The following is a 24,535-nucleotide window of genomic DNA, read 5'->3' as shown; positions in this document are numbered from 1 at the left end:
ATTGCCTCATTTTTCCAGAGCATCTTAGCTCCGCAGATCATAATGGATATGTCCTTATTTCAAAATATTCCAATTCCATTGACAGGTACAGAATAGAAGCTCAATTGGCATAAAGCTCCTATTCTGGTGCCCCTATTTTGATGATCACAAGTGCAACCGAATTTAAATTGGAACTCCAGTTCATTGAAGTCAGCATGAGCTTTGCCATTGACTTCAAAAGGCTTAACAATATAGCCTTATAGCTTTACAAAGAATAGATACAATTCTTAGTTTTTATTTGCCCTATTAACTTGCCAGGATTGCACCTTTAAACATTCACATTTTACAAACCCCATTTGCACTAGTAAAAAAAATCTGAACATAAAAGATGGAAAATTTTTTGATGTCTTTTGTATTGAAGCTGAACCACTGACCATGGTTTATTGATCTATCAAACTACTGCCTCAGGGCACTGGGGTAATAAAACTTGAACACACTGACATTAGAATGGGGGACTGGTGATAGGAAAACACAGGGCAAGTATGCTTAAACTCTTGATTAGATTTAATGAGGCAAAGCAAACAAAACCACTGTAAAATCTTTCAGACCTGAGGGAAGCCAGGCACTAGCTGTACACACAGAGAACGAAGTTAGGTGAAAGCTTCCTACCTTTATGGTATGTTAAGGCGATCATTAGAATTGGTATCCATAGTGGTATCCGTGCCCCCCTGCCTAGCCCCATCTTGGCTGGAATTTGGCAGCATGTACCGAACTGCAGGGTTCTGAGGAGGCTCTTGCCTTTTGATGACTCTTATATAGCAGGAGTGTGGACTTTGGCTCAGTTCCCAGATTGTTTTACAAGTTCCCTGAGAGGTGGGGCTCTGGAGATTTTTAGCAGGTGCTCAGGTAAACAGATGATGCTTTTTCACTCTATTAGGGGCTGGCCGTATATATTTGCATTTGGGGAGGAGTATTAATTTTTAAGGGACTTTTTTTTCTAATGAAGGAACTCACAAGGAACAAGCAATGGAGAACATCCTTCCCCTTGGGCTAATTGTCTTCAAAACCTTTTTGGAGAATGGTGGGGCAAATGTAATTCATGGATTTTAAGGGGGAAATGGCTGGCTTGTAATGACCTCCTCTCTGAGATATTGTACTGCCCTACAAATTTGTCAAAATGCAAACACAATTTGAGTAGGTCTTTCACAGTCCAATCCACTTCTTGTGTAGCTTGGAAGAATTTGGTAACATTAGATTACCATTAGATTATCATTAGACCAAAAATAAAATATTTTGGAAAGATTTATTTAAATCAATGCCCAGAAATGAAGAAAATATGCAAGCAATAACTGAAATATAAAATTAAAAAGAACATATGAATGAAATTGAGGAGAGTACTTTTTAAATGAAAAACAATATTAGATTGACAAATGAAAATAATGAACCAAACAGCTATCAATAAAACATGTATATTACCGAGCCCTAAACGGCATCCTCCAAAAAAGTCTACCAGTCCAAAATAGTTAAAAGCTTACTAAATTCCCAGCCATATAGCAATTTAACCCAAAGATTAAGGGGGGGTGAGTGTTGATTATAGGTGCCAGTTCAAGTAGGGATCCAAGGAACTGGCTTCTGAAAGTTGAGAAAAGTGAATCCAGGATCTAGTATATAGGATCCAGAATGGTCCAACGTAATATAGAGGGAAAATGTTTAAAGTTGGAACAGTAAGTCATAGCCTCACAAAGTGAATAAACAGAAAGTAAAATAAAAATAAAAAGATTTTAGGAAAAAGAAAGTGTAGAAAAAAAACTGTGTCTATTCATATCTGTTCATGAGCCAGGTATCCAGGCCACTCAGAGAAAATAACCAAGGGCAGCCTCAAAAACTAAAGGACATGCTCAAAGCAAGAAATCCTTCTCTTTGAGAAGGCAAAACAGCTGAGCTCCAAAGTCCTCAGAACAGTGAAAACCTATTAGAAAAACTTGAAACTAAGAAAAAACAGAATTAAGCAAAGAAAAAGTGAGCTTTAGTACTAAGTACATCTTTTTTGCTCACCGTTAACATCCGAAATATTCTTCTGTTTTGTCTTTTTCTCTCACCTCACTTTTCTCACTAAAATTCAGTTCTGTATTAGTAAACGACAGGCCACAGGACAAATACCTCCCAAAACTGTTTTCTATAGTTTTAGGGGCTGACATGAACTGAAGCCTTATTGGGGTACAGGGATACTCATGAAAGTAAGTCAACACTGCTAGCTGCATGGATCAACAAAAGTTTGTATATTCGTCACACTGATGCATTGATTCATGCTCTGGTAACCTCATGATTGGATTACTGTTACGCACTCTTTGTAGGACTTCCCTGGGATTGGTCCAGAAGCCATAGCTGGTGCACAATGCTGCAGCTTTTCAGCCACGTTGTAGAGTGGAGCATCTGGATGTGCACATATGACAGCTGTGCTGAGCAAACTTGACTGACTGCCAATTAGCTGCTGGACCATATGTTTTTAAATTGCTTTTTAAAGAATGTGTTTTTAAATTTGTATATTTGTTTTAATGTTTTTAATTGTTGTAAACCACCCAGAGAGCTTTGGCTATGGGGCGGTATACAAATGCAATAAATAAATAAATAAATAAATAAAATATAAAGCCCTGAAAAACTGAGACCGCCTGCCCCTTTATTAGACCAGTAAGATCATCTGGAGAAGTTCTACTTATGGCATTGGACCCTACAGAATTATCATAATGTGGTGACCCCAAAATGGGCATTTCTGCTATTGCCCCTGTAATATAGAAGCTCTTTCCCTCTGCCACACGTAACATGAAGCAGCAACCATCAACTGCTTCAGGCATCTTGTAAAGAATTATATTTTTGTCTAGGCTTTCTCTGACCCCTAAGATCAGACTCTGTTTGAATCTCTTGAATTCCTATTGTATGTGCTTCTTTATTACTTTCTTATTGGTTTTCTTTTTCTTTTAATGATATTGTTTGTTTTTATGGTGCAGGCTACTTAGAGATTTTTAAAAGTATAAAGTTTATAAATGATTTTAAACAAACAAACAAATACAGTGCATTGCCTTGGCTTCTCACACTCCAGAAAGAAAAACATATGGTGAGTGATGGCCAACCCAAACTGTGTTTGCATTTTGAAAAATTTGCAGGGCAGTACAATATCTCAGAGAAGAGGTCAGGTCTCCTGCTCTCCTGGTGCATTCACTATAGCTGCCTAATTTCCCTGCTTTTTAAAATTTGATAGAAATATCTGTGGGCTATAGGTATGTTCTTAAACCGCAAGGGTTTTTTATTTTGCCTATTAGTGAATTTCTCTGCTTTTTAATCTGGGAGGTAAAAAATGGGATACTGAGCAAGTTCGCTAAGAATGGATTGATTGTTTGCATGCTTATTGAGTTCAGTCGAGTTTACCCCCTGCAATCATGCTTAGGATAGGTGAAACTGACCACAGGGGATGGTGAGGGGAGGCGGAAGGGCAGAGGGGAGAAGGGCAGAGGGAAGGCGGGGGAAGGGAGCAGGCAGGAGGGGGAGGGAAGGAGGAGGGCAGGTTTGATCATTTGCATGTTTATTGAGTTCAGTGGGATTTACTCCCATGCAATCACGCTTAGGATAGGCAAAACTGATTGGGGGGAGGTGGAGAAGAGGGAGTGAGGGCTGAAGTGGACAGAGGAGAAGAAGGAAGAGGGGAGTGGAGGAAGAAGGGAGGAGGAAGGGAGGGAAGAGGGGAAGGAGGGAAAAGGCAGGTCTGATTATTTGCTTGCTTATTGAGTTCAATGGGATTTACTCCCATGTAATCATGGTTAGGATAGGTGAAACTGACCATGGGGGTAAGGAGGAGGGGGAGGGGAGAGGAGAGGGTAGGCATAGTCAACACTTAACTAAAATACAATGAGAAAGTTCAACACAAATACAAAATAGCAAAGCTTACCTGCCCCAAGCAAGAATAATGACAACAAGAAAACATAAGAGCTGGTTCCCCCTTGGCTCATTATACCACTGGACATCACATATGTAAGTCAAGATAGAATGGGACAATTTGGTGAAAGTTAGCTCCTCTTCTATGGGAATTTGCCCAACAAAGTGAGAGTGCCAATTAGCCAGTTACGACACCTCTTGATGATGGAATAGCCAAAAAGTTCATCAAAAGGGCAGGCCTACTAATTTACAGGTACTCAGGCCTCCTGACCTTGGTACCAGGCAGTATAGATAAGATCCTTCTGCCTCCCTTTTAGAACAACAACCTGCAGCTGGATGGTATGAGATGCCCTAATTTTCCCCAGCTCAGATCATCCCAGGAACCTATGCAAAATATTCTCCATAATTCCTTCTGTCCGAGCCATCTTACTTCGGCCAACGTTATCCATTCTTTATAATACTGAAAATCAACAGAGATCAGCAAATGGCACTGATCATGTAAAAAGTATTTAGTTTATTATGAAAATGATACAGGGAAGCAGGGGCAGTTCAAGCTTCAATGGTGGGGAGCATCAGGGGGTGGCCATCAGAACTAAAAAGGCCTTTCTGCCTTCACGGTTCTTACTCTAACCATATTTGGGCATTCCTTTTCCTCAAGTGACTAGGATCACATGAGGGAGAGTGGGGGAGGTGCTGTCAAGCCCCGCCCGCTCCAACATGACACCTTCCTCTTGTTGAAGGGTGGAACGTTTGCAGTGGAGAACCTCCTGGACCCATGGAGGCTTCCTGTGTGATTTAGAAGCCTGATTGTGCACCTTGATAGTCTGTCTCAAGGTATGGACAGATACATATTGGGAAAGGCATTCTGAAATAGAAGACATGGCAACTCCTCAATCCTGCATGTTGAAACATTTCCTCAGCTGGGATCTTATTCTGTCCAGTCACCCCAGAGGATTAGTTCTGTGCTATTGGGAAACAGATAGGCATATCGTCCCATAAATATTTAGATATAATATATGTCTATCTATATAGTATATGTAGAAATGGAAAGGGTCTCACTTCACCTCTTTTTCCACATAAAATTTCATTAATCCTTTTCCCACGTTGCACAGCAGAATATTTTATCACCTCTGTACTTTTACAGGAATTTATTTAAGAAGGTGTCATTGTACTCGGAACAATGTAAATGCTGGATAGTAAACGTTCTTGTAAGCAGGCCAGTGCTTTTATTTAAAGAACGATTGCCTTTACCTAGTTGACTCTTTGATACATGACATCCCTTGATGCATAAAAATGTGCACTTAATTCAACAGGTCTAGCCCTGTAAGTCATGTTCTTGCTATTTGGGATTCGTTTATGCTTGGTGAATTTGTTTGAGCTGGGGGAGGGTGGTGGAAAATAAACCTCACCCATCCCTCTCTTTTCAAGGTGACAGAGAAGGTAATGTTTCCCTTGTACAACAATCAACAGTATAATAAATATGCACTGTACATAAGAATAGCTCAACAGAGACCATCAATCACATTTTGTTTCATGAATCACAACTCTGGGAAAACCATTTGGCTGGATTAGGGTTACACAAGACATCAGACCAAAAGAATAAGTCCCAAACAAAATTTGGACCTTGTCACAGATTACTCAAGTAAATTAGATTGTTACCAAGGCTCCAAATTACTGGAAAGGAGGTGAATTACAATTGCACAACTTGTTGATGATCATTATAATAGTCAAAACAAAACAAACCAGCTGTATATTTAGTATGATATGATATGAACCGGCCCGTGCACTACGTTCTGCTACAAAGGCCCTCCTCCGGGTTCCAACTCACAGGGAGGCCCGGAGGGTGATGACAAGATCTAGGGCCTTCTCAGTGGTGGCCCCCGAACTATGGAACAGTCTCCCCGAGGAAGTACGCCTGGCGCCGACTCTGCTCTCCTTCCGGCGCCAGGTCAAAACCTTCCTATTCTCTGAAGCATTTTAAGTTACACTGATTTACTTTTAAAAATGTTTATTGTATTGGATTGTTGATTGTATTATTTAGTATTATTTTGTTATTCATTGTATTTTTATGCTATTTTATGTTCACCGCCCAGAGAGCTATTGCTAGTCGGGCGGTATATAAATTTAATAAATAAATAAATAAAATAAATAAATATATTTACATATGAGCAGCAGTATTATACTTTAAGCAGTCTCTACCTTAACATAAGCAAAATTTAAGCATTTGTGCTGGTCAGCTATAGACACAGTAACCAAACAGGATGGTATGCACTCTACACTCTTACAGAATTTATTGGTGTGAGCTCATTTTCCTCAGAATCAAGTGAAAAAGCTTTTCTTGGATTGAACCACTTCAGGTTGTGGGTGGGGGCTTGCTGTAGGGGTTACTAACAGATTAGTATATAAGAACTGACAACTCCCCAGACCTCCATATAGAAAAATAGCAAATCAAGGTGAACATTGGGCAGAATCCTTCTCTTTGACATGCCAGTAAGGATATAAAAAAGCATCGTTTCTGTTCTGCCCTGTTTTCATCTTAAGCACCACTGTTTCTGTTCTGCCACAGTTCAACTACATTATTCACCTTGCTGTCCACTGTGGTGAAATTATGTTAATTACACTGTCATTACTGTGTTCCATTCCATTAATTTCAATACAAAGGAAACACAGTGCAAATGGGGAAAGAATGTAAGTTACATGTGGTTTGTGGACTGAAAGCAACCACAGTGAATATCTGTCATATTTGCTGGCCTGATTTCCATTCCAACTGTGGATGAATATGTGAACATCAGCCATTTCTGCTCCCATTTCCATTCCTGTTTGAATTCTCTGACACCTGTACATACTAGTCATTCTGCTGATGGAATATACTGGCCCTCTGTAGAGCTGTGTGCAAAACTCCACCTTCTTCCATGAAAATAAATAATGCTAATTAAACATATCTGCATTTTTTCTTTACATAATTTAAGTTGATGTGAAAGCCAGGCTCTTCTCTTAGTTTCTGCCATGTAAAGTCAGTAAATTTATTACAAATCTGTACTGATTTCAGCTGAAGTGTAATAACACCCTTAAGGCACAATACACTCATGTGAAAGGTGACAGTTAAAAGATCTGTTTCCATGGGCACACTGATTCTGGGAATTGGTTTGCGAAGCAGCGTTGGTAGCAGAAATATGAACCCAGGGCAAGTGAAGTGCAGCTTTATTCCTGGGAAACTCCTGCCCATAGCATCATATTTTAACACCTGCTTCTTCGGCTCATGTGGCCCATAGTAACTCAAAGAATGCCACACATAGGGATGACAGAGGGCACTCCCTGGAGAGTAGCACAAAAACCCTTGAGCATAAGGAGTTAGGTTCTGTTGGTACTATCATGCTGTCTCTTGTGAACCCCAGCCCCCAACTCATGGGAAAACTTGCATTGAAAAGGTTGTTTGTAAATAATTCAAAAGCAACTTTAGGTTGGGTAAATGTAAGCCATTCTTGAAACAAAACACTAAGGCAGAAAATGATTCCATGGTGCTTGCAAATGATTCAGACAATGACTTCATTCCCATCTCCTGCTTCCCCATATTTTCTATTACAGCTCAACACATCTCTGACCTCAATTATCGCACAACTCATCAAATGTTGAAATGCATTCATTAAAGTGGAAGATTGACAGCTTGTAAATAGAACAGCCTGTCCAAGGCATCCCCATTATACGTTTGTGAGGAAGGAAGTGCATAAATGTCAAGGCTGGTGATGGGAAAGAGGCTACAAAAAAGCAGGGCACTTCATAGTACTGAACATTTTTGGCTAGTGGCAAACACTGCAGCTTTTAGCCAAATCAAGCTGCCATTGTTGTTGTTATTTACTTAAAAGAGATAATATAAGTAAACCAAACAGGATAAGAACATGAATCCTAAAAAGATCAGAAAGCATAATCCACATATATGCTGCCCATTGAAGTTAGACAGACCTCAACATTCTATGCATTTTGTCAGATGCTAAAACCTCTCCTGTTTCTATAGGATTTCCCAGAAAAATGGGTTGGCTCTCAAGCTGTATCAGATTTCTTTTGGGAAACTGTGTTTAATCACTCTTATTTACTGTATTTTATTGTTACACATGGCTAAAATAGTTGCTAAAGTTTGAAAAAAATGGAATTGGGCTGCCTTCAAGTCGATTCCGACTTATGGCGACCCTACTAATAGGGTTTTCATGGTAAGCGGTATTCAGAGAGGGTTTACCATTGCCTCCCTCTGAGGCTGAGAGGCAGTGACTGGCCCAAGGTCACCCAGTGAGCTTCATGGCTGTGTGCAGTCTACAAATTATTTAAAATTATAAATAATATATATATATAATAAACAAATAATAAATAAATGTCATATACAATATTTATAAATGAATAATAAATATCAAACCCAAAACTGAACAATGTCATCAACAGAATTAACTATAATACAAAAATCATACAGACATTGAGTCTTTAAAAAAATCTATACTGATTTGTGACACGCTGTATTGAAAAAAATATTATTTAAGAAATAAACATAACTATTAGTGAATCTAGTTGTGTTTGTTCATCCAACTCATGCATTTGTTCAGTTAATGACAGGTAAATCCCAAGCCCTTATTTATCACTGAACAAACATAAACCAATTATTACTTTTCTAGTAACAAGCAATTTCTAAACATATTTCCAACAATAAGAACAAACAACAATGGGTTAACTCCTCTTTAAGTCACTTTGGCGACTAATGGTTGGTCCAAAGGCCATGGGATATATTGGACCTCCTTCTCCAATGTCAGAGGGAGAGCTCTGGTGATGGGTCCCTCCTCCCCACCACCATGGACACCTCCAATGCCCTGGCCCAACCAATGTCAGAGTTCTGACATCACTAAGGCCAAGAGACAGGGGAGTGTGTTGGGGTGGTTCATGGGAGTGCTGAGAATTAGGAAAAGTCTTGAATCAGATAAGCCCCCAAACTGGGCACAGGGCTCATTTAAATCTCTGCCTAAACTTGCCTCAAGAACTGCTCTTAATCTGTCCCTCTGATTCCCCTCCCAATGTTCCCAATGTGAAGAAAAGTGCTTTAAAAAGAAAAAAATGGGGAAAGCATGGAGGAAAGCAAGAGCATTCCTCAGCTCCCACTTCCATCCTGTTGGTTTCAGCCCAGCAAGACTTTCAATAAGGCGGTTCATCAGCCTTCACTCACCCCCCTCCTTTTTTAGGACTGCAGCTTAAAGTAGCTTAAATTTAACACCAGGTGTTTCCTTCCAGCTTTCAGAATGGGACTAGCTGGTATCAATGGCTGCTATCCAGGATTTCAGGCATGGAGACTTTCTCATGTATAATCCTTTTAACTGGAGATGCCCGGGGATGAATCTGGGATCTTATGCTTGCAAATGATCTCTATCGCTGTGGTTTATGATCCCTTTCTCAGGATTGCGGGGGGGGGGCACAAAAAGTCTTGTGCCACCATAAAGACATAAAGTCTGCGTTGCAATTGCTTTTTAAGATGTTTTTTAAAGCTGTTTCTTTTTTTAAATATCTTTTTAAAGATGTTTTAATATCTTTAAAATATATTAAAAACAAAACACCTTTAAAGTATTTTGCTTTAAGATGTTTTAAGGGTGTTTTTGCTTGCCGCCCTGTGCTCCTTTCTGGAGGAAAGGTGGGATATACATTTAATATATAAATAAATAATAGCATCAGTGAAACTGCACCAACTAAAGTGCACTTGGAATTGTCCTTCGAAGACCACTTTATATTTTGCACTTGGGTACCAAAACCTAAATACATTTAAGTTGACACTTTTCTGAATGGAATATATGGCCATGGAACAAGGAAAGAACTGGGTCCTCATCTTAACACTATGGTGGGAAAAGTAGTGATTAAACAAGCAAGCACCATTCTCTAGTGACGTAAGGCACATTGATTTTGCACTCAAGTACCAATACCCAAATACAAATGCAAAGCAAAAATTGATCCTTAGACTCAACTAGAATTGCATCCATAATCCCTCTCTTTGTTGCAGCAGTATGTATTTTTATGGAACTTTCTTCCTATTAATATTAGGCAGGTGCCTGTGTTGTATTGTTTTTGACACTTGCTAAAATTTCTGTTCTGCAAGCCTACCCAGGCATGTAATTTTATTATGTATGTTGTTTTTAAATTCTGTAGATTTTATTCATATTTTGATAATTTTCTTATGGCTAATTGTTTTTAAAGTCTATTGATTTTATTGGTATTTTCTTACAAATATTTTATATTATTTTACATAAATTGCTTAGATGGTATTTTATTTAAATGGTATATAAATCTTGTCAAATAAATAAAATATTAAAACAGAGGTTAAGCAATCTTCTTCTGATCTAAGGTGACTCTTCTGACTCAGCAATTGCACATGCTCATTCTACATGCACATTCATTTGTGGATCAGAAACAATACCTGATGGAATGCCTCTCCCGATGCAAACCCACTCGTACACTATGCTCAACATCTAAGGCCTTCCTCTGGGTGTCTACTCTGAGGGAAGCTCGGAGGGTGGCAACAAGGGAGAGGGCCTTCTCAGTGGTGGCCCCCAAATTATAGAATGATCTCCCTGACAAGGTGCGCCTAGCGCCATCACTGTTATATTTTTGGCGCCAGGTCAAGACTTTCCTCTTATCCCAGGCATTTTAGCATGTGTTTTTTAATTTTTTAAAATGTTTAAATTGTGTTTTAAATTGTTTTTAAAAGATGTGTTTTAAATTTGTATATTTGTTTTTAATGTTTTTAGTTACTGTAAACCACCCAGAGAGCTTCGGCTATGGGGCGGTATGTAAATACAATAAATAAATAAATAAATAAATAAGGTGCACAAAAGGATGTTGGAGCAGCAGTTTGCAGCAGCTGATCTCTTCATCTTTTCCTTGGAATGGTGCATATAATGATCTGGTGCTGTCAGTGCTGATTGGCCAGAGCTTGGAAGATTACTTTTAAAAAGTAATAAATTACAGTTACAGTTACATGGCCCCAAAAAAGTAGTAATTACCGTTACAGTTACAATTGCTCTGAAAGTAACTGATTACTTTACATTTCCTCCAAAGTAATCAGTACAATTACATTACAGTTACTTTTAAAAAAAGCCTACAAGGTGCTGGCCTTGGCTGCTGCACATCTAAGTAGCCTAAAACAACATTAAAAATAAACAAACACATACAGAGGTAGTAGAATAATTATTTTAATTCATAAGATAGCAATGATGGTGGGGAGGGATCCCGAGATGTAAAAAAGTTAAAATACTGCAAATGCAGCACAGTAGCCAGAGAGGGTGGTGGAGGCCACTTTGTGTGCCAAGTGCAAACACAGTATTCACACACACACACAAACACACACGTTGTCATCTTTCACCTCCATGGTTCTTTATCTCCATTCTGCTGCTGCCTCCTTCTCCTCCTTTATCCATGTTCTTGACCTCTGGATCCTTTTTCCCTCCACTCCATTCTTCATGACTACTATCTGTTTTTTAAAATAATTGTTTTCTCCACTCCACCCCGTCTCACTCTCTGCCTCCTCCCTTGTCGCCTCCTACCCATCCACAGAGCATGAGGAAAGAGCGACACTGCACAGAAGCCCAGTTTGAGGAACATGATTTTCATCCACAAATCAGAGGAGCAGAAGACTTCCCCTGCTCCCCCCCAAGTAATGCCCAAAAGTAATTCTGGAAATGTTAGAATTACTCCACAAAAGTAGTAAAATTACTCCTAGTTCTATTACAATCAAAATGTAAAGAAATTACCCACTCGTTACTCAAAAAAAGCAATGAATTACAAGTAATTCGTTACTTGTAACTAGTTACTTCCAAGCTCTGTGATTGGCCAACTATTGATGTTGAGAAGCTACAACTGCAGTGTACAGACATAACTGCATACCAGCTCAAAGCCAGACCAAAGTGGTTTGCATGGTACTGAGACCAATAGATACAGGCCAGTGTTTTTTTTAATAAAATAAACATTAATATTAAAGGTGCATTAGTTAATATAATTAAGCATTTCTACATATGAGCCCCAACTGCTCAGTAACTCAGAGAGGATCTGTTTTGCATGTACAAGGTCCTTCCCAGGGTCAATCTCCAGGTAGGATTGAGAGAGACCCCTCTGAAACTCTGGAGAGCACCTGCCAATCAGTGTAGACAATACTGAGCTAGATGGGCCAATGATCTGACTTGGGCTGAGGCAGTTTACTATGTCTCTATGTGCAATCATATAATCATTATGTGCTGTACGTTGTCTTTGATCAACAGGAAATATTAGAAAATACTAACTGATGTATTGTAACACCCACTCCAATTCTTCATGACCTGGAACAAATGCAAAATGAAATTTAATATCTTACTTCTTGCTTCTGCATCTTGTAACTAGAATGTTTTTATATTATTATTTATTAAATGTATATCCCACTCTTCCTCCCAAAGATGCCCAGGGCAGCAAACAATTAAACAATATAATTGTTTGATAAAACAATTAAAACATCTCAAAGCAATTCCAATACAGATGCAGACTGGGAAAGATTTCTACTTAAAAGGCTTGCTGGAAGAGGAAGGTCTCAGTAGGCACCAAAAAGACAACAGAGATGGCACTTGCCTAACATTTAACAGGAGGGGATTACAGAGAGCTGGTACCACAAAACTAAATGCCCAATTTCTATATTATGCTGAACAGACCACCTGAAAAGATAGTATCTGCAGATGGCCCTCACCTGCACACATGATTTTAATAGTTTATTGAAGTAAATAAAATACTTTTTAAAGAAATCATTAAGAGGACGCTGTAATTTATGTAGTCTTATGATGTTAATTGCAAATCCCAAAAAACTCACAAGTACCCAGCACCCATGGAAAGCTTCATTTGACTGAAGGGAGAATCAAGCAGGAAGCAAAATGCAAAGTAGGGTAAGATTTAAAGGACCAGTATATTCCTGATCTCTATGTATCGATGTGAGAGTTGGACAGTGAAAAAGGCAGATAAGAGAAAAATCCACTCATTTGAAATGTGGTATTGGAGGAGAGCTTTGCAGATACCATGGACTGCAAAAAAGACAAATAATTGGGTGTTAGAACAAATCAAACCAGAACTGTCACTAGAAAATAAAATGATGAGACTGAGGTCATAATACTTTGGACACATAATGAGAAGACATGATTAATTAGAAAAGACAATAATGCTGGGAAAAACAGAAGGGACTAGAAAAAGATGAAGCCCAAACAAGAGATCAATAGATTCCATAAAGGAAGCCACAGACCTGAACTTACAAGATCTAAACAGGGTGGTTCATGACAGATGTTCTTGGAGGCCACTGATTCATAGAGTCACCATAAGTCATAATCGTCTTGAAGGCACATAACAACATAACAACAAACACCACTAAAGCAAAGTGAAAAGTCACTCTGTCACTAAGGCCCCAGTCTAGCAATTTACACACAGAGAGCTCTTCCAATCTGCCCAAAAGATGTCCCTCCAAAGGGAAAGAGAACCTGGATTCAGTCCCACAACAGAGGGTTGGCGCTGTCAAAACTGACAGCGTCAACTATTATTCTGTGTTACACACAGAGCATCTAGCAGGAAAGTACTATTTACTGCATAATTCTAACCATGTCTACTCAGATGTTGTACTGAATTCAATGGGGCTTACTCCCAGGTAAATGGGACTGGGAGCCTTACTCAATGTCAGACCAACATTACAAGAACATGAGAAGCTGCCTTATCATGAATCAGATCATTGGCCCATCTAGCTCAGTATTGTCTACATTGACTGGCAGCAGCTGTCCAGGGTATCAGAGGCGGGTCTTTCTCAGCCCTACATGGAGATGCTAGACTTTGAACCTAGACCCTCCTGTATACAAAACAGATGCGTTACCACTGAGCTATGACCCTTCCTCATCATATGCTTTGCTTTTTAAATCTAATCAATTTTGGCCCATTTGTTTGTCTGTTTTAGTCTTAGGTAGAATTTGTACATCCTTGGCAATAGGGTTAGGAAACTCTTGTTATCATAGCAGTATGAGATTACTACAGGTTTCCATTACTGCTTAGTACTTGAGTGTGTCTAAGTGCACTCCGCACTGGAACGAAATCTCACCTTATTAACAAACTCCCACTCTTGATCTGTGTTGTTTTATTTGGCAGATGTTTACACCTTTCTTCCCCTGTGGGGTCAGGGACAGAAATATTCATTGTAAAATATGTTGCATTTTCCTCTTCTCCAGAGCTGTGCTTCCCCTCCATCCTGCCCACTTAGCTGCCATATAGAATGTGTTGACCTGTTCTTTGGCTATTATCAGCACATAATTCTTTCCTTCCTTATCATCTTGCATTCTCATGGCTCCCCTTCTTTTCCGAAAGCCTTTCCACTGATGTCAGAGAGCTTAGGCTGTAATCCAATACACACTTACCTGGGAGTAAGTTCCATTGAACCCAATAGTAGATATGTATTGGATTGCAGCCTTAGTCAACTCCTGTAAGTATAATAGATCAGAGAAGGGTTGCCAGGCTCACAGCCTGAGAATGATTCTGTATCTTTAAGAGAAGAGAAAAGTCAGCCAAGTGCAGGTGTTCTTGCAACACTGTAATGGGAAAAACCACAAGGTGGGATTCTCCCTTCCCCCTGCACAACTTTTAAAGAGGCTGGGCCTGGCAACCAAGAGGTCTCCTGTATCTTTAAAAGTTATGCAGGGGGAAGGGAGAATCCCACCTTGTGGTTTTTCCCATTACAGTGTTGCAAGAAAACCTGCACTTGGCTGAATTTTCTCTTCTCTTAAAGATACAGAATCATTCTCAGGCCCTGAGCCTGGTAACCCTAGATCAGAGTCAAACCAATTATCCATCCTGTTCTAAAGATTCCCCAATAGTAGGCCAAGGTCTATTTAAGATTTGAGCAGGAGAGGACTTGTTCACCATTAGGTTTCACCCTGTGAGAATCCTCTCCTCTGCATGGAGTTCTAGTGACATTTGTGAAAATGGGGGGAGCTTACTCAGATTTAAACCACTGGACATAAATATGTAAACAGAATTCTCCCATATTATTAGGTGTTTAACAATGGAACATAGGAACATAGCAAGCTACCCTTATACTAAGTTAGGCGATAGGTCCATATAACTCAGTATTGTCTATACTGATTGGCAGCTTCTCCAGGATTTCAGACAAAGATCTCTCCTAGCCCCACCTGGAGATGCTGGAGGTTGAACTGGGGAGCTTCCACATGCAAAGCAGATGCTCTACCACTCAGCTATGATCCTTCCCCTATAGTGATGTTGGAGAGAATGCATCACAGGGCTAAATAAGGAGGTGGGCTTTTACATCACACAAGTAATTATAATGGTGTGGGGATGCCCAAGTGGATTCTTTTAATTAGGAAAGCTGGAATGCAGAACCTTGAAAGACAAAGGGAATTGGGAGATATTAACGAGAACCAGACTGCACGGTTTTCATTTTTCTATGTCTTCCGAATAAACTTGTGCTTTGTTGGAACAGCAAATTAACTTTGTCTTGTGGTCTTTACTGTGGGATGCTATTAATTTGTAACTCATTATATGGAACTGCCCCTGGCAAGCTCATATGCTGTGACAATAGCACCCAAGAACAGAATGTCAAGTTTGAAGCAGCCCTTAGTTCCACATGCATAAAATGGTGCCCTACTGGACACGGTTGCTGTGAAGGCAAACTTGGCAATAAGTCTAAGGAAAAGCAAAAAGTCTGGCAAGAGCCATATTCAACTCAAAATAACATTATGTTTCCCAAGAGAGGGCTTTTTCGGTGGCGGCCCCCACTCTCTGGAATTCTCTCCCGTTCGATCTTCGACATGCCCCTTCCCTGGATACCTTCCGCCGAGCCTTAAAAACTTGGCTGTTTGGTCAGGCCTTTGGGACTATCGGGATGGGCTAATTATATACTTAATACCCGTTGCTATGTACTACATTTGCTGCTATTTTGTCACTGTTGATTATTTGTATTTATTGTATTTACTGTATTTACTGTATTTACTGTATTTTATTGAATTTAATATGTACGCCGCCTAGAGTGGCTTCGGCCAGATAGGCGGCCTAAAAATTAAATTATTATTAAAATTAAATTATTATTATTATTATTATACGAGGTAACGATGACTACCAACTTGGATGGCTTTAAAAGATGATTAATCCAATTCATGGAGGAAAAGGCCATCAACAGCTACTAGCCACAATGGCTGTGTACTATTTCCAGTACTGAAAGCAGTATACCTCTGAATACCAGTTGCTGGGAAGCAGGTGGAGAGAGTGCTGTTGTGCTCAGGTTCAGCCTGCAGGCTTCGCATGGGCATGTGGCTGGTCACTTTACAAACTGGTCACTGGGTGTTGGACTAGTTGGGCCATTGGCCTGGTCCAGCAGGCTCTTCTTATGTTCTTATGTATGTTCTTAAGGGGGGACAGGGAGATGAGGATAAAATACCTCACTTTTCTTCTTACATTGGAACACTGCCACCACCAGTTTCACAATGGTGGCAAGGAGTGCTATTCTCAGTGACTGGCAACCGCCATTTCCCTCCTTGAAGTAATCTAGAAAGAGCACTGCAAGTACATAGTAGCACTGCATAGCATCATCCCCAGATGATTTTTTGGGAAAATGGCAACCACAAGGAAGAGTACTGCTTGTGGAAGTGAGGGCCACCATTGCCACTAAGCCACTACACACACACACACACCACCTATTTTTGGCTCAGCCCTAGTAGTGACTGTGAAGCAATTTGTCCATTTAAATTGCTCCATAAATGTTTAGCACCAGTGTTCTGAAGGACCATATAAGTGAGACAAAACAGAAAGATGCATCATATGGATTTGCTGCTGCAGTTCAGTGTTAATACCCTAATCCTATGACTTTTTTTAATATTACACATGCATCTGTATAACAGGAAATCTGATTATCAGAAATCTGCAGACTGAGTGACTGTTCATATGTGTACATAAGAACATAAGAAGAGCCTGCTGGATCAGGCCAGTGGCCCATCTAGTCCAGCATCCTGTTCTCACAGTGGCCAACCAGGTGCCTGGGGGAAGCCCGCAAGCAGGACCCGAGTGCAAGAACACTCTCCCCTCCTGAGGCTTCCGGCAACTGGTTTTCAGAAGCATGCTGCCTCTGACTAGGGTGGCAGAGCACAGCCATCACGGCTAGTAGCCATTGATAGCCCTGTTCTCCATGAATTTGTCTAATCTTCTTTTAAAGCCATCCAAGCTGGTGGCCATTACTGCGTCTTGTGGGAGCAAATTCCATAGTTTAACTATGCGCTGAGTAAAGAAGTACTTCCTTTTGTCTGTCCTGAATCTTCCAACATTTAGCTTCTTTGAATGTCCACGAGTTCTAGTATTATGAGAGAGGGAGAAAAACTCTTCTCTATCCACTTTCTCAATGCCATGCATAATTTTATACACTTCTATCATGTCTCCTCTGACCTGCCTTTTCTCTAAACTAAAAAGCCCCAAATGCTGCAACCTTTCCTCGTAAGGGAGTTGCTCCATCCCCTTGATCATTCTGGTTGCTGTCTTCTGAACCTTTTCCAACTCTATAATATCCTTTTTGAGATGAGGCGACCAGAACTGTACACAGTATTCCAAATGCAGCCGCACCATAGATTTATACAACGGCATTATGATGTCGGCTGTTTTATTTTCAATACCTTTCCTAATTATCCCTAGCATGGAATTTGCCTTTTTCACAGCTGACGCACACTGGGTCGACATTTTCATCATGCTGTCCACTACAACCCCGAGGTCTCTCTCCCAGTCTGTCACCGCCAGTTCAGACCCCACAAGCGTATATGTGAAATTCAGATTTTTTGCTCCAATATGCATAATTTTACACTTGTTTATATCAAATTGCATTTGCCATTTTTCCGCCCATTCACTCAGTTTGGAGAGGTCTTTTTGGAGCTCTTCGCAATCCCTTTTTGTTTTAACAGCCCTGAACAATTTAGTATCGTCAGCAAACTTGGCCACTTCACTGCTCACTCCTAATTCTAGGTCATTAATGAACAAGTTGAAAAGTACAGGTCCCAATACCGATCCTTGAGAGACTCCACTTTCTACAGCCCTCCATTGGGAGAACTGTCCATTTATTCCTACTCTCTGCTTTCTGCTTCTTAACCAATTCCTTATCCACAAGAGGACCTCTCCTCTTATTCCATAACTGCTAAGCTTCCTCAGAAGTCTTTGGTGAGGTACCTTGTCAAAAGCTTTTTGAAAGTCTAAGTACACTGTGTCCACTGGATCACCTCTATCTATATTCTTGTTGACACTCTCAAAGAATTCTAATAGGTTACTGAGACAGGACTTTCCCTTGCAGAAGCCATGCTGGCTCTGCTTCAGCAAGGCTTGTTCTTCTATGTGCTTAGTTCATCTAGCTTTAATCATACTTTCTACCAGTTTTCCAGGGACAGAAGTTAAGCTGACTGGCCTGTAATTTCTGGGATCACCCCTGGATCCCTTTTTGAAGATTGGCATTACATTTGCCACTTTCCAGTCCTCAGGCACGGAGGAGGACCTGAGGGACAAGTTACATATTTTAGTTAGCAGATCAGCAATTTCACATTTGAGTTCTTTGAGAACTCTCGGGTGGATGCCATCCGGGCCCGGTGATTTGTCAGTTTTTATATTGCCTATAAAGCTTAGAACTTCCTCTCTCGTTACCACTTCTTGTCTCAGTTACTCAGAATCCCCTCCTGCAAATGTTAGTTCAGGTTCAGGGATCTGCCCTATATCTTTCACTGTGAAGACAGATGCAAAAAATTCATTTAGCTTCTCTGCAATCTCCTTATCGTTCTTTAGTACACCTGTAGACTGGCATTGTCATGCTAGAGGGAATCTGAGGAATGAAAGAGAAGAAAAGAGATTGCTCAACCACATTACAATGTTTAATGATGTAGTGAAAGCATATAGCCATAGTTCCTAAATAAACTGGCAAAGAAAAAATATTTTAATATTGGGCAGTAGAAATACTGAAGCAATAACTGATCACCCATTGCAATAGATAATATTCTGCAGTCACTATTTTGCAGGTATATATTAGTGAAAACAGCATACAAAAATGCATTTTATTAGGGAAAATTGCTTACAAAAATGTGTGCATTAGTTAAAACTGCATACAAAAAATTTTCATAGGAGAAATTTGCACTAAAATTCTAAAAAGCTTTCATGAGAATGCGTAATTTTTTAAAAAAATGCTTCAGAAATGTGGGGAATTTAATTTAAGATTGGGAAAAGATAAGAAACAGAGGGAACTGAAATTAACTGATCCTTCCAAACCTACTTCCTGGCCATATTGCTTAATATAACTCATCACCTCAGTCAGTGCCATAAGTTTTTCCTGTTCTGGCAAATACTACCAACATGAGTTATGGCCTCATGGGTAAGGATTCAGTGGGTTAAATCCCAAGATCCATGAGCAAAGTGCCACTCATGGTACGCTCCTGCTTGTGGAAGTGAGGACAATATTTATCAATACCTCTCCCCTCTTAGCAGTCTTTTGTGTTTCCTTCAAAAATCTGCTCCAAAAGGTATGGGAGTATTTTTGGAACATTATGACAGATGGTGCAAGAAGCTACAGGGGAAAGGAAGAATCAGCAAAAAAAACCCCAAAAAACCCTCCCCCACTTCTGTGAGTAGTAGACTCCAATAAATTGTACCCTCTTCTAGGAACAGGACTCCTTTGATTTCAGGAAAAACTGCAGTGGATCTAACTCCCACTCCCATCATCTCTGACCATTGCCCATACTGGCTGGGGTTGATGAGTACTGAAGTCCAACCGTATCCGGAGAGCCATAGCTTCCCCACCCCTGCCTTAAATGGTACTCCTGTGTAGTCTGTTGAACCTTGACTATATAATTCAGGCTCTACTTAGGTGCTAATTTGTTTCATTAACAGGGTTTTATAGCGCTTAATTGGTTTCATTAACAGGGTTTTATAGAGGTCTGTGGCAGGGCTCTTAAGACATCCTGCTGCAAGATTTCTCCTAGACCAAAGGAACAGTGGGGATAAGGTGTCTAGAGGCTGCATTGTCCTTAAGGGAACAGTGCCTAGTAAATTTACTGTGTCTGAATAAAGCATAGCCCCAAGTTACACTGTGATTTGTGCTAAGTGATGCAAAGGAAGTGTTCAGTGGTCAATACAACATAGTATACTATCTCCCATGATAACAATAACTTTGTGTCAAGTTGTAAGCATACAAGAAGGACAGGGAACTATCCTGAGATAATTCTGTATTTCACACCATTAGGCATCTAAGTGAACAGCCCAAAGTATTCAAAAGGTTTCCTGTGGAGATTTCTGACCTACAACTTCATTTTCACTGATGATTTTTCCCATTTAGCCTGAGTTCCCTAGTTCTTTGCTTTCTTAGACTTGTCCTCCTTATCCTTGAACACTATGTATAGTTCATCCCCTCAGGCCTTGTGAAGTTACTGTTGCAGGTTGTCCCCCATGTTTTACCATTGCTTTTCGGAGAATAAAGCCTTCTGATGCTCAGATCTTTCTGTGGAATGGAGGGATAAAGAAAGTTCAAGCTTTTTATAAGCAAAAGTGAAGAATTCAAGAAAAAAGAGCTTTAAAGAAAAATATATTTGCGATGCATTTCAAGATTTACTCTTTTTTCAAGGATGTAGACTTTGCAACTCCACTCATTACCTGCCTCTGTGTTTTGAAAGGACAAGCAATGAGACTGGCTCAAGCTCAAGGGCTAAAGCAGACTGCTTTTAGGTTTAATTCCTCTCTTTGTCATGAAAACCAGATAAAGGGCAAGTTCATGACAATCTCATCTCATTAGGCAACAAACAAACCTGCTCTTGGGTATGGACAGTAAAAATATTGTTCTCAATTTCCAGAGATGTTAAATGCATTAGGGTTCTATGCAAAATTAGGTGATAGTTTAAGAGTTGCAAGTCTGAGACTTTGGCTTGACTGAGGATCATGAAAAGATAGAGTAGGATTTCTCTAAACCTAAGATAAGACATTGTAATTCTTCCAAAGATTTAAAGGAGAATACTTCATTTTTATTTTTATTTTCTTTTTTTGTAAGGGTTTCTCTCCATTGCTGATGAATGAGGGTGACATAATGCCATATGATTTATGCACCTAGGTTTTACAAAATGCACAAGACACTATATAATACATCCAAAATTAATCATGTGAACTTCTACTGATTTCAGTGAGTTAAACATGTGCTCACCTCTTGTACCACTTAAGTCTGGCTGGATCATGTCCAGTATTTGTAAAAGAAATATGTTAGTTTCCCTTCCCATAGTGCTTTGGAGGTATACCCCACTTGCTTAAAGCTATTTTATATCTTTTATCCCTAAAGAGCTCCTTCTGCTCTATATGGCCCATAGGAAATGTAATCGTAATCAGAAAACTGCAGATAAAGCACTGAAGAGTGCTATTGGACAAAAACAGTATTGTAACTTAAATCTGTATTTGACATGTGTTTGAACTGTAGGTGTGTCTGTAAATGTTAAGAGACCCCCTTAGACCTCATTATCCCTTATCAGTTTTCTTCAATAGTTAGTATTTATTGTAATAATTAAGGCACTAGACTACTCAACTCTCCTCTGGCACATTTCTTGAATGGGAGATAGTACTCTAGATATATACAATAAGTCATTCTTCTGCCACTGATCATGGGAGAGCATCTGGTGCTGGGGTATAGGATATTCTACAATTAGTGGGAGAATATTTCTTATATTTATTAAGTGTATGTTAATCCAAATTTTCAGCCAAAGATTGACTTCCAAATGATTCACACAACAATTAAAATTCGATACAAAAATGTTCTCAGGTGAGTCTGGGTCCAGGAATGGTGGAAGGGTGCCTAGATACTGCCGTCCTGCCTGATGATCTCACTGATGGTAGCAGGTAACTAAAGGGGAAAGACTATAGCTCAGTGATAAAGCTTCCGTTTTACATTCAGAAAGCCCCTGGTTCAATCCCCAGCATCTCCAGATTAGGGATGGGTGAGAAATTAGATTCAGTTCACATGTCACATTGAATTGATCAAATTTGTATTTTCCTAAACTATATCAGAACCAAAACACAGCCATCCTTCAAAATTTGCATTTATTTGAATTCTGCAATGCAGTTCATCAACCAATGTTTACAAAAATGAATATGTTAGGGGAAAATGTGCATAAAAATGAATATATGAGTGAAAATTACATACAAAAATGCATTATATAATGAGAAATTGCTTGCAGAAATCTGCACATTAGTCAAATTAGTCAAAACTGCCAAAAATGTTTTTATTAGGAGAAAATTGTATGAAAATGCTACAGAATTTTCTTGAAGATTTTTTTTTTAAATTCACAGGTTGCTACAGAAATGTGGAGAACTGAATTTGAAATTGGGAAAACAAGAAACTGAGCAAACTGAAATTGACTGATCTTTCCATCCCTCCTCCAGATAGGGCTTGGAACGTAAGGGTTTGTCTGAAACCCTGGAGAGCCACTGACAGTCAGTGTAGATAATACTGAGCTGGATGAGCCAATGGTCTGACTTGGAACAAGGCAGCTTCCTATTTTCCTATGAGGGGAGTGAGGGATTTCTCTCCTGGAGCTGGATCCAGGGATGATGGAAGGATGCCTGGTTGCTTCCTTCTCTGCTCCCTCCCCGCTTGATCTACCTTGTGCTCTGCTGTAATGGCTACCATGTGGGTTTGGACCAACAACAGTTGCCGCTGGACCCAGCTATGTTACTCTTGGCACTACTTCAGTCCCTCCAGTGTGATAGGCCAGAATGTACTACTTCCCAATCCTCTTGCTGTCTCTTGATCTAAGAATGTAACATTCTAATCATTTCTGCTCCTTCCAACCTTTAGAAGATAATTGCATTTTGACAACTCACTACAAGTGTGCAAGGCCACATCTATGTCATATATTTAAAGGATTGTTAAACCACTTTAACAATCATGACCCCCTCCCAAAAAAAAGATCCTTGGAACTATAGTTTAAGGATGTTAAGTGTTGTTTGGAGACCACTATTCCTCTCACTGAGCTACAATTTCCAGAGTGGTTTAGCAATCAATCCTTCTTCCCAGGGCACTCTGGGAATTTTAGCACTGTGAGGGGAATAGCAGTCTCCTAAAAACCTGCAGGAACCTTGACAAACTACCGATCCCAGTATTACATGGGGAAAGCCATGACTGTTAAAGTGGTATAATGCTACTTTAAATGTAGGTATTTGGCCTACAATACATTAAAGGTTGCAGAGTGATCCAGTACTGTGTAATGGGAGTCTACCATTGCTGCTGTGGATTTGCAGATAACAGGTTGGATCTCGAAGGGAGCCCTTTTCCACCATGAACACAGTTTTCTGGTATCTCTCTCTCTTTTCCTTTAAATTGCCCATCTGTAAAAAATGAATATTATAGAGAGCTAACACACAGGTCACATACGAAGAAAAATGTTTTTGTAAACCATTTTGTGCATTAATTGTGCTCTTCTCAAATATTATTAGCAATGGATACAGAGAGCACCAGGTGGACACAAAGAGAGACAAGAAAAGTTTCATTCCATAACTGAGGTTGTTATACATGAAGCAATAAGGATGAATTATATTTGCAGTTACACTGGCAAATTGACTGGCAGCCCAGTCTCTAGAATTTGCTGCCATATTATCTGCTTAGAAACACCTTTAGGACTGCACTACTTGTAAAGTGGCTGTATATCTCCCTTTGAAGCCATCCTTTATTTGAAGGGCTAACCCATCTAATTCTGTCTTAAAGATAAAAGACCATAAGAGAGAAAGCAAGGGGCATCAACTGTTAGTACTTAGACAGAAAAGGCAGCACATCAGTCACCTGGTCACAATCTTTCCCTACAGTGATGAGCTGCACTGAATCTCTGTTTAAATAATAGTAATTCTTTCCAACTTTGCATCTGGACCTTGGTGATTTATATCTTGCGGAAGGACCGTAGCTCAGTGATAGAGCATCTGCTTTGCATGCCTGCAGTTCCAGGTTCAATCCCTGGTGCCTCCAGCTAAGGCTGGGAATGTTTCCTTTCTGAAATCCTGGAGAGGCACTGCTAGTTACCATAAACAATACCAAGATTGAGCTAGATGATTAATGATCTGAGTTTAAAGCAGCTTTCTATGTTCCTATACCTATAAATAAACATATGCAAATATTATGCTAATCTGTGCCCTCTTTTGTCCTCTTTTTTGGTGATGTAAAAGTGGCCACCCTAAACACAGGAGCAATGTCATGTTAGGGAACATTCCCTTGATGTAGAAGCTCCTTCTTCACCCCAAGCATTTACTTTCTGACACAGAAGAATCCGACTGTAAAGATGCATCATATAGATGACTTTTGGATTTGCTGGGTTTATGCAAATATGCAGTCAGTACACTTTAAATGCTGGGGCTTGAGAACAAAAAGGGCTGCAAAAGTTGAGCAATCTGATTGTTAAATGTATTGGATGTTTCCTGGAATACCAATATGTCATTTTTTTTAATCCTCCATGGTCTGTTGCATGAAAACCAGAAGCCTCCCTGCAAGCTTAATTACCTCCCACTATATTATTTTTAAAATTATTGTACAAGTATAGAAGAATAAACACTACAATAAAATGAAACAACCAATTAAAAA

Source organism: Rhineura floridana, chromosome 2, assembly GCF_030035675.1.
Source record: "Rhineura floridana isolate rRhiFlo1 chromosome 2, rRhiFlo1.hap2, whole genome shotgun sequence".
NCBI classification, from domain to species: domain Eukaryota; kingdom Metazoa; phylum Chordata; class Lepidosauria; order Squamata; family Rhineuridae; genus Rhineura; species Rhineura floridana.
Note: the sequence above shows the minus strand (reverse complement) of the source record.